Source organism: Anomaloglossus baeobatrachus, chromosome 5, assembly GCF_048569485.1.
Source record: "Anomaloglossus baeobatrachus isolate aAnoBae1 chromosome 5, aAnoBae1.hap1, whole genome shotgun sequence".
NCBI lineage: Eukaryota > Metazoa > Chordata > Amphibia > Anura > Aromobatidae > Anomaloglossus > Anomaloglossus baeobatrachus.
In genome coordinates this window covers 521,363,086-521,376,763 of record NC_134357.1, presented here as the reverse complement: position 1 = coordinate 521,376,763, position 13,678 = coordinate 521,363,086, and the positions used below count along the sequence as shown (strand labels likewise).

At 46.3% G+C, this 13,678-nt stretch overlaps 1 protein-coding gene across 2 annotated transcripts in view; it reads right to left on the bottom strand.

Moving 5' to 3' along the window:
• The window catches only part of LOC142312060 (THAP domain-containing protein 3-like), a 51,297-nt gene extending 47,322 nt beyond the window's left edge, over positions 1-3,975 (bottom strand). For both annotated transcript variants that reach the window (XM_075350940.1, XM_075350938.1), the window contains exon 1: positions 3,799-3,975. The gene's annotated coding sequence lies outside the window, so the exon portion shown is untranslated. The remainder of the gene's footprint in view (positions 1-3,798) is intronic.
• Between the last annotated feature and the right edge of the window lie 9,703 nt (positions 3,976-13,678).

The following is a 13,678-nucleotide window of genomic DNA, read 5'->3' as shown; positions in this document are numbered from 1 at the left end:
GCAGGTTTACATGGTAGATTTGCTCTGGTTTTCTTCTACCTGGCTGATACACCTTATAGTTTACTTCCCCCACTTTCTCCCGGATCTCATAGGGACCTTGCCATTTGGCTAAGAACTTACTTTCTGCGGTAGGTATTAGGACTAAGACACGATCTCCCAGTTTAAAAGACCTGATGGAGGCCTTTCTATTATACTGAGTACTTTGGGCTGCCTGAGCATCCAGCAAATGCTCTTTAACAATGGGCATTATTGCCGTGATACGATCCTGCATACCCATAACGTATTCCACTGTGCTTTTGTGAGGGGTGGGCTCCTGTTCCCAAGTTTCCTTAACTATATCCAGCAGTCCCCGCGGATGTCTGCCATACAGTAACTCAAATGGCGAGAACCCGGTGGAAGATTGTGGGACCTCGCGGATAGCGAACATTAAATAGGGCAATAACATGTCCCAATCTTTCCCCTCTTTGGAGACCACCTTTTTCAACATAGCCTTTAGAGTTTTATTAAAACGTTCCACTAGACCATCAGTCTGGGGATGGTACACCGACGTGCGTAGCTGCTTGATCTGGAGGAGTTTGCACAGTTCCTTTGTAATTTTAGACATAAAGGGAGTGCCCTGATCGGTCAGGATTTCTTTGGGTAACCCCACGCGACAGAACATAGCAAACAACTCCCGAGCAATAAGCCTCGCCGAGGTGTGACGTAGTGGAATGGCCTCCGGATAACGTGTCGCGTAATCCATCACTACCAGGATGTGCTGGTGACCACGGGCTGATTTTACAATGGGTCCGATCAGATCCATAGCAATCCGCTCAAAAGGCACCTCTATAATGGGTAAAGGTATCAGAGGACTACGGAAACGGTGCGTTGGTGCGGTCAACTGACAAACTGGGCAGGACTCACAGAACCTCTTAATTTCTGCGCCGACCCCTGGCCAGTAAAACCGCTGAAACATGCGTTCCCGCGTTTTCTCTTCACCTAGGTGCCCACTCATTAGGTGGTTATGAGCCAATTCCAAGGTCTGACGGCAGTACGGCTGAGGGACCACCAACTGTTCCACTATTTCCCCCCGGATTGTATCAACCCGATAGAGCAACTCTCGCTTTAGAGCCATGTAGGGAGTTTCCAGCCTGGCACCAGGCCGCTGGGGTACCCCATCAATTACCTGTACATTTCCACGTCCAGGAGCCAATGTGGGGTCCCGGAGCTGTGCTGTTCCGAAATTATCTGGAGACACGTTCAACTCCGGGATTGCCTCGGGTGGCTCAACCTCTCCTGCCATTACCTCTAGGGAGAACCTGGCAGGGTTACACTCTGTCCCTATACTGGTGACCCCTACGGCAGGTATCCCTGAGTCGGGATCGTCCGGCTCAGGGCCTGGTTCAATCATACACCTCGGAGGGCTAGGTCGCCTCCCACATAATGTCCAGAACAGGGGCAAGTCTCTTCCCAAAATAACAGCGTATGGAAGTCTTTTCATCACCCCCACTTCATGTTGAACCTCTCCACACGAGGTAGCAATGGTGACCCTTTCTATAGGGTATTCACGTAGGTCTCCATGAATACAAAGTACCCCTACTTTATGTCCCGTAGGGTTTTCCCCGGAGACCAAGGAGGCATGTACAAGAGTCACTAAACTTCCTGAGTCCAACAAAGCCTCTGCTGTATAGCCATTAACACGTACTTTGCAGAGATGGGGCTCCTCCCCCATAGTAACAGTGCTTACGGTACAAACAGTATGGGCATACATTGATACCCAGCGAGCGTACCGGCAGTCCATGGGTTCTGATGTGAGTGGGGACTGTGCCATCACATGCTCGAGCTGATGGCACCGCCAGCACATAACAGCAGAGGTGTCCCTGTTTCGGGTGTCTGACTTTGGGGAACCGGGACTCCTGCTGACCTTAGTCTGGGGTTTACTCTCTGCCAGGGCTGAAGACGGGGCAGCACCCAAGGAGGGACGGGAGTCTTTTACCAACTGTGAAGGAGGCGTATCCCAAAAGGAGTACCCGCCGTGAAGCAGAGTCCCGGACCAACTCCTGGGTAGCTGTGTAGCGTTCCACCAAATTCACTAGCTGGTCTAGGGTACCGGGGTCCCCCTGTCTCACCCACCGTTGAATGGGGGCTGGCAAAGTCCGCACAAACCGTTCAATCACCACCCGCTCAATCATCTGTCCGAGGTTCAAGGTCTCCGGCTGCAGCCATTTTTTTACAAGGTCCAGTAAGACATGGGCCTGTGAGCGTGCAGGTTTTCCCTCCTCAAAGGACCACTGATTCACTCGTTGGGCCCGGAGATAAGTGTTAACCCCCATTCGTGCAAGGATCTCACCTTTCAGTGTGCCATAGTCCTTGGCATCCTCTGTGCTGAGATCCAGGTAGGCTTTTTGGGGTTCACCTACCAAGAACGGGGCCACGACATCAGTCCAACGGTCGATAGCCAATTTCTCTCGCTCAGCGGTCCTCTCAAACACGGAGAGAAAGGCTTCTGGGTCATCCTCTGCACTCATCCTCGTAAGTGCTGCCCTTACTCTGTCCTGGGCCGCAGGAAGGACTGGATGACCTGGAGTTACCGCTGGGAGCGCTTCTCGCAGAGCAGAAAGCTGCTTAGCCAACAAGCTGTTTGTCTCCTGTTGCTGAATGAACACCCGCTGGAGCTGGACATTGGTTTGTTGCTGCTGAGCATTAGCCTGGGCCAGCTGCTTTACAATATCCTCCATGGTGGCTGCTGAGTTAAATTGTAACTTTGCAGGCTTGATCATAAACATGTGAAAACTGGGTTGTTGCCCCTAGCAACCAGGCTGCAACGCCTGTAAGTTTCGTGGACCCGCCGATCCACCGCAAACAGTCAGTAAAAAAAAACAATTCCTTTTTTTTTCTTCTTCTCCCGGGTAAGTACCTCTTAGGCCATTGCCCTTAGCAACCAGGCTGCAGTGCCCGCATTCTCCACCATAATGTGAGGTAGCAGCGTTGCTTGGGCAAAAACGTGAGGCAGTGAGGCAGCAGCGTGTTCACACCAAAAGTCTATTTATTGTTGCAGCATAAATAGATCCAATTTCCCACTGTCAAAGTCTCTTCCGGATCACAGCCGGTGCATATAGACAAATTCTTTGCATCAAAAAGTCTTGTTACCTTAGGACCCCGTTAACAGCAGGGATCTGTGTAAGGTTCTCCTAGGCTCACACTATTGGCCTGTGTTCACTCCACACAGAGCCAGCCCAGCTCACACAGCATGTGTTAGCTTCACCAAGCCTGGCTCTCAACTGAGACACACCCTGCTGTGCTCTGCATGATTTTAAATGAAAATGCCGGACATGAGGATTGCTACAAAACCTGGACTGGGAGGAGGGATCTGTCTCCCTGTTACCCTTTGTGCTATACTCCCAGTAATAGCTATAGCAAACTCAGAGGGTTTCCAGACACATTCTGGGGGACACATAGCGGTCTTCAAATATTACCCCTGTCACTGCCTCACAATATATATATACACACAGACACACTCTATGTATACATAGGTATATACGTACCAACATTAGATCTATATTTATATACATAACCTGAGAATGTCTGTGAATGTAAAGTGCACAGACCAGCTCATTAACCCCATGGAGCAGCAAGCAGATGATGTGACAAGCAGTTGTGATGTGCGTGGGTATCATGATGTTTGGGGGCTCATACTGTGTCTGAGGGGGCCATTTAGTCAGTGCTGTACTTTGTGGGGACACTAATAGGTTTCATTTAGAACAATATTTCTGTATGAACGAATATAAAGGACTCGGCGAGGTGAGGGAAGTGGCTTACCGTTACGTAGAAATTGCCGCAGTGGTCAGGCAGTAAGTGCTCCTCTTTCCTGTCTTTCAAAGTTTGGAGATATCCTGAAGTGGTTAGTGTGTCCTGGGCCCAATAATGTGGAATCTCCACATACCTCCTCCTGCAGAGCCGCACACTAGATATATGGCAACTCTGTGCTTACAGGACCTGTGATGATGTCACAGTCATGTGATCAGTCACATGGAGGGGAGGCGTTAAGGATTCTACAAGTTGCATGGCAAGGAGCAGTGTGCGTATGATGTGTACGAAGCTGAGTCTTCAGTGTAAGACATGAGCGGAGCAGTGTGTGTATGACGTATAAAGCAGAGCCGCGTGTATAAGACATAAGTGGAACAGTGTGTGTACGACGTGTATGGTGTGGAGCCATGTGTACATAGCGGTGCCACGTGTGTCCAATGTGTATGTAGCAAAGCCGCATGCGTATGACATGTACGGAGCTGAACCGTGTGTGTACGACGTGTATGGTGTGGAGCCATGTGTACATAGCGGTGCCATGTGTGTAGCAAAGCCGCATGCGTATGATGTGTATGGAGTAGAGCCGTGTGTGCACAAAGCTGAACCGTGTGTGTAAGACATAAGTGGAACAGTGTGTGTACGACGTGTATGGTGTGGAGCCATGTGTACATAGCGGTGCCACGTGTGTACAATGTGTATGTAGTAAAGCCGCATGCGTATGACGTGTATGGAGTAGAGCCGTGTGTGTACAGAGCTTAGCCGTGTGTAAGACATAAGTGGAACAGTGTGTGTACGACGTGTATGGTGTGGAGCCATGTGTACATAGCGGTGCCACGTGTGTACAATGTGTATGTAGTAAAGCCGCATGCGTATGACGTGTATGGAGTAGAGCCGTGTGTGTGTACAGAGCTGAATCGTGTGTGTAAGACATGAGTGGAGCCACGTGTGTGCGAAGTGTACATAGCAGTGCCACGTGTGTACAATGTGTATGGAGCGGAGCCATGTGTGTAAGGCTGTGTCCGCACTTTCCGTTTTCACTTGCGTTTTGGATCCGTTTTGAACTGCAGCGTTTTCATGCCAAAATGCATGCGTTTTGATTTTCCAGCAAAATCTATGAGACTTGTTAATTTCTTGTCCGCACTTTGCGTTTACAAACGCAGCGTTTAATTTGAATAATTTTGGGCAAAAACTCAGCTTTCAAAGAAAGCAGCATGTCAATTGTTTTTGCCATTTGGGCTGCGTTTTGATAACATTGAAGTCAATGAGAAGTTGCAAAAAGCAAGCAACATCAAAATTCCAGCGTTTTACCTACTTTTTAGGTGCAGAAATCATGCGTTTTGGACTACATAAACGCATGCGTTTTTGACATCAAAATAATGAAATATGTCCCTTTACACACACACATAGTTCGACAATTAAATTAATGAAAAATATTAATTTATTGCTATTTTAGCAATAAATTGTATAAAACCACTATAATTATATGAAATATAACTATTTTCGTTATTTCAAAAATTGTGTTCCTTTTTTTACCTTTTTTCATTGTGTTTGACTGTTTAAACTTTATTTATCACTGTCTTTATGTTCAAAACGTATCTGTCTAAACGCAATGGAAAAGCATGTAAAAAGCGCTAAAAAGGCGGCTAAAACGCGGTAAAAACGCATGCGTATTTACTGCGATTTAGTGGTCAAAAGCAACTTTGGCAAAAGCAATTTCTGCCAGAGGATGCGTTTAGAACTGCAACTAAGATGACGCAAAGTGCGGACGTAGCCTAAGACATGAGCAGAGCAGTGTATGTACGACGTGTATGGTGTGGTGCCATATGTACATAGCGGTGCCACGTGTGTGTGACGTGTATGTAGCAAAGCCGCGTGTGTACGAAGCTGAGCCGCGTGTGTACTATGTGTATGATGCAAAGCCATGTGTGTATGAAGTGTACATAGCGGTGCCACATGTGTACGATGTGTATGGGGCTGAGCCGCATGTGTACGACATGTATGGAGCTGAACCATGTGTAAAGGCCGCTTTACATGCTACGACATCGCTAAAGCGATCTCGTTGGGGTCACAGAATTTGTGACGCACATACGGTCGCTTTAGCGATGTTGTTGCGTGTGACACCTATGAGCGATTTTACATCGTCGCAAAATCGCTCATTGGTGACATGGGGGTCCATTCTTGAATATCGTTGCTGCTGCTGTAACGATGTAGTTCGTTGTTCCTGCGGCAGCACACATCGTTCCGTGTGACACCGCAGGAACGAGGAACCTCTCCTTACCTGCGGCCGGCCACAATGAGGAAGGAAGGAGGTGGGCAGGATGTTACGTTCCGCTCATCTCCGCCCCTCCGCTTCTATTGGGCGGCCGCTTAGTGACGTCGTTGTGACGCCGCACTGACCGCCCCCTTAGGAGGCGGTTCGCCGGTCACAGCGATGTCGCTAGGCAGGTAAGTAGTGTGACGGGTCTGGGCAATGTTGTGCGCCACAGGCAGCGATTTGCCCATGTCGCACACCCGATGTGTGAAGCAGCCATAAGACATAAGTGGAGCCATGTGTGTGCGAAGTGTACATAGTGGTGTCACTTGTGTACGTGTATGTAGCAGAGCTGTGTGTATGAAGATTTTTTATTTTTTTATAAATTTGCTAATTTTGCTGAGTTTTTGTACCAACATTTTGAAAAACAGTGGAGCTGTACGGGACAAGATTTTTCCAACCAAACCTGATAGATTCAGAAAAGTGACATGATTTATAGGAGAAATGTACATACTACGGTCCTTTCCCGGAGCACATTTCTGACACTTGTGCAGCCGAAAGGCAAAGCTAAAATCAAGACTGGTAAAGATTTACTTTTTTCACTCTAAAACCCCCAAATCTCTTGGATATTGGAACAAGTGGCATACATACCAAACCTCAATAAAACTTGATTAACCAATCATATTCCTCTTTAGATATTGCTCTTGATACGTGTAAACTTAAATTGCATATTCATACCATATATGTTCATTTTTATTTATTTTGTAAAGATGCGCATTTGTATTCCTTCCCTCCGTTCCTATACTTCACCCCTCCTCCCCGTCCACTCCCCTATTCCCTATTCAAATGATTTTTATTAGGTTTTGTAGATAACAAATCTTGAAATCATGCGTTACAAAATTTAAGGACATATAGATAGTAAAGCAAGGTTAAGAAAATGCACATATTTTGACCCTCCAGTTTGTTAGTGTTGATACATCATTTGTCCACTCCCCTATTCCTACCCTGTTCATTCTCCGTTTTTATACCTTATTTCTTTTCCCCCACTTTTTCTGCTATTTTTATAAAATGAATGTTGCTATAAATGATGTTTATCTGATATGTTGTTATTTGTTGAACAGTCTAAAATAAAAAGTAAAAAAAAAAAAAATAATAAAAAGACTGATGTATGAAACGATTAACTCCAAAGTGTAGATATTGTGTTCTCTTTTCTGGTAAGCCCTGGTACGTGGGTTCACAGTCACCGGCTATGTTATAATTGTCTGGACCAAATAGTAAAAGACCATGCACCACAAAGTACATGTACGTCACCGGGGGTACAGAAGTGACTCAGACCCTGTCGGTTTCTCCACCAGCCACTTACAACAGCAAACACAGCATATAACAAGTATCGGCCCCTCTTACAGCACATTGCCCCCTCCCTGTATTTGAGAAGTGCTGCTGAGTTGCCATGGTAACTAGAGACCTAACAATGGCGTCTGGCTCTACTTTATAAAAAAGGGTTTAATAAGCGGCAAGATGGTATAACAGAGACAGGGCCCGGCCATACACCACAATGCACAAATAGTGCAGAGTACGAGTTATCAAAGCAATCACAAGATTGTATAATCACACCTAAAAATAATGTACAGAAAAGTTACAAGGCTTTGTGTAAAATATTTTTTTTAAAAATCACAATTTTACCAATTAAATGCTTTGTGATAAAGAAAATAAATTAAAAAATGCACAAATTATATATATATATCTGAGGTGACTGAGACAGAGCCTCCTCCATTATATCTGAGGTAAGTGACAGAGACAGAGCCTCCTCCATTATATCTGAGGTAAGTGACAGAGACAGAGCCTTCTCCATTATATCTGAGGTCAATGACAGAGATAGAGCCTCCTCCATTATATGTGAGGTAACTGACAGAGACAGAGCCTTCTCTATTATATCTAAGGTAACTGACAGAGACAGAGCCTTCTCTATTATATCTGAGGTAAGGGACAGAAACAGAGCCTTCTCCATTATATCTGAGGTAAGTGACAGAGACAGAGCCTCCTCCATTATATCTGAGGTAAGTGACAGAGACAGAGCCTCCTCCATTATATCTGAGGTAAGGGACAGAGACAGAGCCTCCTCCATTATATCTGAGGTAAGTGACAGAGACAGAGCCTCCTCCATTATATCTGAGGTCAATGACAGAGATAGAGCCTCCTCCATTATATGTGAGGTAACTGACAGAGACAGAGCCTCCTCCATTATATCTAAGGTAACTGACAGAGACGGAGCCTCCTCTATTATATCTGAGGTCACTGACAGAAACAGAGCCTTCTCCATTATATCTGAGGTAAGTGACAGAGACAGAGCCTCCTCCATTATATCTGAGGTAAGTGACAAAGACAGAGCCTCCTCCATTACATCTGAGGTCACTGACAGAGATAGAGCCTCCTCCATTATATGTGAGGTAACTGACAGAGCCTCCTACATTATATCTGAGGTAACTGACAGAGACAGAGCCTCCTCCATTATATGTGAGGTAACTGACAGAGACAGAGCCTCCTCCATTATATCTGAGGTCACTGACAGAAACAGGGCCTTCCTTCTCCATTATACCTGAGATAAGTGACAGAAACAAAGCTTCCTCCATTATATCTGAGGTAAGTGACAGAGACAGAGCCTACTCCATTTTATCTGAGGCAACTGACAGATATGGCCTCATCCATTATATCTGAGGTAAGTGACAGAGACAGAGCTGCCTCCATTATATCTGAGGTAACGGACAGAGACAGAGCCTCCTACATTATATCTAAGGTCACTGACAAAGACAGAGCCTCCTCCATTATATCTGAGGTAACGGACAGAAACGAAGCATCCTCCGTTATATCTGAGGTAACTGACAGAAACAAAGCCTCCTCTATTATATCTGAGGTAAGTGACAAACAGAGACAGAGCCTCCTCCATAATATCTAAGGTAACTGGCAGAAACAAAGCCTCCGCCATTATATCTGAGGTCACTGACAAAGACAGAGCCTCATCCTTTATATCTGATGCACTGTAAGTGTGACGCCCTGGACCCCAGGGGTCACAGGTAATTACATCAGCCATATACACACACACCCCCATCCCCTGTGAGGTCACACACATGTCACCCGAAAGGGAGACCTGATGCCTCCCTCAGGGTGAGTGGAGCACACCAGGTGGGCGGAGTCAGGCGGAAAGGCACGCCCACCAAGGAGACTACTGTCCTGGGGCAGGAAGTTCAAACAGTTAAGTTTTGAGTTGACAGTGAGTGGTAGTGGAGCAGCTGTCAGGGACCCGGGTAGGAGCCTGGGCCCCTTGTAAAAGTCAGGCAGGCAGACTGTGGTGGCCGTCTGCAGGAGTACCGGTACAGCAACCGGCGGAACCGTACGGACCGGGCCTGGGTTGGAGCCCACCGGTCGTGAACCGGGGAGTCAACCGTGTACTGGAGCACCAGAAACCGGGTACTCGGACCCCGTCCTAGCTTAGAAGCCACTGAGTATAGTCAAATTGACTGATTGCTGGCTGGACCTCACGGGTTCATCCACACCCAAAGTCCCGAAAGAAGGCAAAAGCCCACTGAGACCGGGTGAGCGCCACCGCCAAGGGCCAAACACCGGATGCGCCAGTGCCTGCGGGCAACCGAGGGCTCCTACGGCAGCTCAACGCCGGGGACTGGGCTACCACTGCTCAGGCAGGGGAGCCGAAACACAACATCCAGAGGTGCACGGGATAAGGGGCCACCATCAACCCCACAGGGGACACCAGCAGCCAGCCGCGGGGACCGACCACTACCGAACTTTGGTTTACCAGTGACTCTGTGTGGTTTAATTGTGAGTACACCAGTGCCATCTGGGCACGACGCTACACCGCGGCATGGCGCCCTGCACCCCGACGGCAACATCAGCCCTTACAGTCCCCTACCGGGCCCCGGGACACACCGCCCCTACCCACGGAGGGGCTAACCTCTCAGCTGCGGCCGCAACACTGATCCCGGACGAGCCCGCCATCACTCCAGCCGCAACGGTGGTGCATCCCCCGTCATCACAACCTGTGGGTGGCGTCACGACCCGTTACACAACTACCACCCCTCCCCGCCGCCTTCCCTTAACAAGAGCGACGTGGCCCCGGTCTGGAGGCGCTCGTGCCACCGACAACCCAAGCCCGGACCTCGAGCAGCTCGGCCCGAGCAAGTGGAGGAAGCGGCCGGGCCCCTCTCAGGGCGGTACATAAGTGACAAAGACAGAGCCTCCTCCATTATATCTGATGTAAATGAGTAAATGACAGAGACTGAACCTCCTCCATTAAACCTGAGGTCACTGACAGAGACAGTGTTTGCTCCATTATATCTGAGGTAACTGACAGAGCTTCCTCCATTATATCTGAGGTAACTGACAGAGCCTCCTCCATTATATCTGAGGTATCTGACAGAGCCTCCTCCATTATAACTGAGGTATCTGACAGAGCCTCCTCTATTACCGTATTTTTCGCTTTATAAGACGCACTTTTGTTTCCCCAAATTTTGGGGGAAAGTAGGGGGTGCGTCTAATAAACAGAATATACGGGTGTGTGTATAGTAGTAGACCACTGCGCAACCAGCTCTGTCCTCACCTATTGTACCATCACCCATTCCCTGTAGACTGTGAGCCCTCGCGGGCAGGGTCCTCTCTCCTCCTATACCAGTCTGTCTTGTACTGTTAATGATTGTTGTACGTATACCCTCTTTCACTTGTAAAGCGCCATGGAATAAATGGCGCTATAATAATAATAAATAATAATAATAATAATAATAATATATATATATATATATATATATATGCTGCAGGGTCCGCTCTGGAGCAGTGCTGGGAGCTGGTGAAGCTGCAGGCGGCAGCCTTTGATCTCCTGCTCCCGCTCATATAATATGCACAGCCGCTGTCCTTCAGCAGTGTGGTGCTGAAATTGCATCGCGCTGAGGGGCTGGGGCAGCGGGGCATATTATAAGTGCCTGTGCTCCCTTTGATCACACATGATCCCCCTGTGTTAGACATGGCCCCCATGCTGCTGCTGCCCATAGTAAAATAAAAAAGCTTTACTTACCTCCAGCGCTGATCTCCCGGTCTCCTGCTGCTGCTGTCTGTGATAAGGCATGCAGAGATGATATCACTCTGCCATGCCTATCACATGACCGGCAGCAAGAACCAGGAAGTGGAGGAGCTCAACTGCGAGGAGGGAGACACGAGGACAGCGCTGAGAAGGTAAGGAAAGAGTGTTTTATTTTATTATGGGCAGCAGTATGGGGGGCATATCTAACACAGGGGAGATGTGCCATCTATAGTGGCCATGGGCAGCACACATGGGGCCATATCTAACACAGGGGAGATGTGCCATCTATAGTGGCCATGGGCAGCAGTATGGGGGCCATATCTAACAGGGGAGGTGTGCCATCTATAGGGGCCATGGGCAGCTGTATGGGGGCCATATCAAACACAGGGGAGATGTGCCATCTATAGGGGCCATGGGCAGCTGTATGGGGGCCATTTCTAACAGGGGAGATGTGCCATCTATAGGGGCCATGGGCAACTGTATGGGGGCCATATCAAACACAGGGGAGATGTGCCATCTATAGGGGCCATGGGCAGCTGTATGGGGGTCATATCAAACACAGGGGAGATGTGCCATCTATAGGGGCCATGGACAGCACAGGGGGACGTGTCCCAGCACAAGGGGGCTATATTCAATATAAGGGGGCCATATCCAGATTAAGGGAGGCTAATTTTAGGATGGGGGGGCTATGAGGGACATATACCCTATATGATTTGTTAGACGGACACTGGCATTATAAGATGGACCCCATTTAACATTAAAAAAAAAATTCTCTTTTCCTTCACTAAATGTGGGGGTGCGTCTTATAATCAGGTGCGTCTTATAAAGCGAAAAATACGGTATATCTGAGGTACACTGAGAGAGCCTTCTCCATTATATCTGAGGTAACTGACAGAGCCTCCTCCATTATATCTGAGGTATCTGATAGAGCCTCCTCCATTATAACTGAGGTATCTGACAGAGCCTCCTCCATTATATCTGAGGTAATTGACAGAGCCTCCTCCATTATATCTGAGGTACACTGAGAGAGAGTTCAACAAAAAAATTTAAATCAAGTATCAAAATCAATTTGCTTGCATTTGTTTTACTCATTTCCAATCAAAAACACTAATACATAAATGTATGCTTGAAGTCATCTATGTCTTTTATTAGAAGAATTGTAATAATTGCTGTTACTTTATCAAACTTTGCATAAATCTATAGTGAAAGTTAGTATATGAAACTTCGTATTATAAGTTATTATTGGAATCTAATAATACTAATTTTTATTTCTATAGGGCCAATATATTCCACAGCAATTTACAATTCAGAGGGGACTTGTACAGACAATAATGACATTACAGAGTAAATACATAGCTCAACAGATACTAAGAGGAGTAATCTAAGAATCTATGAAGAAATAGCGGATGCATAAAAGGTAAATGGTAAAAAGTGAGTGTATTGTATGGCCCGGCCATCAATACAATAAATAGGGTAAAATAAAAATAACGCTGCATCAACCAGTTACAAGCCAGTATGTGAACAAGTATAGATACAGAATGCTGTTAAGTGCAAGGATGCTGTAAACAGATGATACAAAAGACCAGATTTGGGAAAAAATTTAGTAAGGGCATCTGGGAATCTGCTTCTTTATCCACTTATGACCACTTGTCCCGCTCCCCCTCCTTTCCCTCTTAAACTCATTTTCCACATTGAAAGAAAGCTCAAATCCATCTGGATCTAAGCAAGAGGGACTGTCAGCATAATGAAGTTACACCTTCTTTAACCCCTTCACAACTGTGGATGTACCTGTAGTTCCAAGGTTGTGTTTCACCCTTTAATGCAGGCTTGCTCGTGACGAAGTTCCTGTGAAAGCCGGCTGAGCATTAGCTTACACAGGAGATCAGCATTTCTGCTGTTCAGAGTGATGCAAATGCAATAAAAAGTGTAAAAAAAAGCTTTTAAAACTCTGAAAAAATATATAAAAGTTCAAACCCCCCTTTTGCCCCACTAAAAATTAAACAATAAAAATACATATATTTGGTATCACTGTTTTCACAAATGCCCGATCTATCAACATATAAAATAAATGAATCTGATCAGTAAAAGGCTTAACAGGGAAAAAAATCAAAACACCAAAATTAAATTTTTGGGGTCACTGCAACATTGCAATAACATGTAATAAGAGGCAATCCAAAAATCACATCTACACAAAAATGATATAATTATGTTTAATCTTTCTTTATTAAAGTAAACAAGAGAATTTACAGGAAGAAAAAAAAAAGAAGATTCAAATACGTGATTACTTCATGTCAACTTACAGAGAAGAGTATAAGCCACATCCTAACTAACACCTCTTCTCTTACTATCATAAGGCACGCATATGACATGTAACCACCTTTTATAATACAGACAATATCCTTCCAATTGAGAACTACACCTCAAACAAAGTGAGGCTACTGCCGAAAACAAAAAAGAAAAGGAAAAAATTTGAAGATTTAACGAGAACTAGAGAGAAAGGAAAGTAGCAAGGGGGAAAGATAAGAAAAAGAAGAGAAGGAAAAGGGGGAGGGAAGAGC